Raw genomic sequence first — 1,070 nt, 5'->3', positions numbered from 1 at the left:
AGCTTAAGAGACTTTGTCCACTACCTCTGACAGCCTCAGCAGGGAGTCCATTGGTGAGCTGGGTGAACAGTACACCAGTAAGTATATCTTCTCCCCAACACCACAAGCCAGACCCAAATATTCAAGACCAGTGATATTAGAAACAGGAATCCTCAGAAAGGGAAAACAATTTCCGATGAGAATTGCCACTCCACCCCCGCCCCCCCATCCCTGTGTTCGATGTTAATGGAGGATTGAATATCACAGGGGAGTAAACTGGCTGAGGGGAATTATCTCATCCTCACCTACCCAGGTCTCAGTTAAGAATGCCAGGTCAAAGCATCCCTTCAGGATAGTCTCCTAGAGAGTTGTGATCTTATTTCTTACTGACCTGGCATTGCACAACATCAAGACTGGAGAAGAGGGAGTTAACTGAGCCTGCTCACCATCATTCCTCAAGATTGGACAGAGATTAGAAGGGGCCTGAGCACTTCTATATTTTGTCACCCTTCATGAAACATCTCTCCTCCCACATCACCATGCCTCAAGCTGTGACACACAGAACTTCTGTACAGGTAAACCTGCTGCCCCGACCAGCAAGCCATCTTCCTCCCTGTCTACAAGTTCTTTATATCTGACATCTGAGCAAGCTGTGTAGTCTAACAGCAGTGCTCCTTAATGTCCTGTAACAAAAAGCTCTATTTTTACCACCCAGGAAATACTTTGAAATGTGGCATCTGGTTACAACCGTTACCCCTGCCTCCACACTGCAGATTCTGGGAATTGCACAGCCAGTGCTCCCTAGCCTACCTCATGAGCAGATGGGTCTCCTGCATTAGGGGCCTGCCATGCCCTGCTTAACTAGTAGCCACAGGTGGTTGTTTCTGCATTCTAAATCCTGTCCAATTGTGGATCAGGCTTACTATGCACATATGCCAATCAAACGATTACAAAAGAGATCCATGGCTTCCAGTTATAACATAAGTTTGCACCATTAGTTAAGCTTCTACACCCCTATGGTATATGAATATGTACTTTTTATTGCATATGCATAGCTGTTTAGGATTTTCTAATATTGGATGTCACACGCT

Source organism: Euleptes europaea, chromosome 10 (genome assembly GCF_029931775.1).
Source record: "Euleptes europaea isolate rEulEur1 chromosome 10, rEulEur1.hap1, whole genome shotgun sequence".
Classification (NCBI taxonomy): domain Eukaryota; kingdom Metazoa; phylum Chordata; class Lepidosauria; order Squamata; family Sphaerodactylidae; genus Euleptes; species Euleptes europaea.
Note: the sequence above shows the minus strand (reverse complement) of the source record.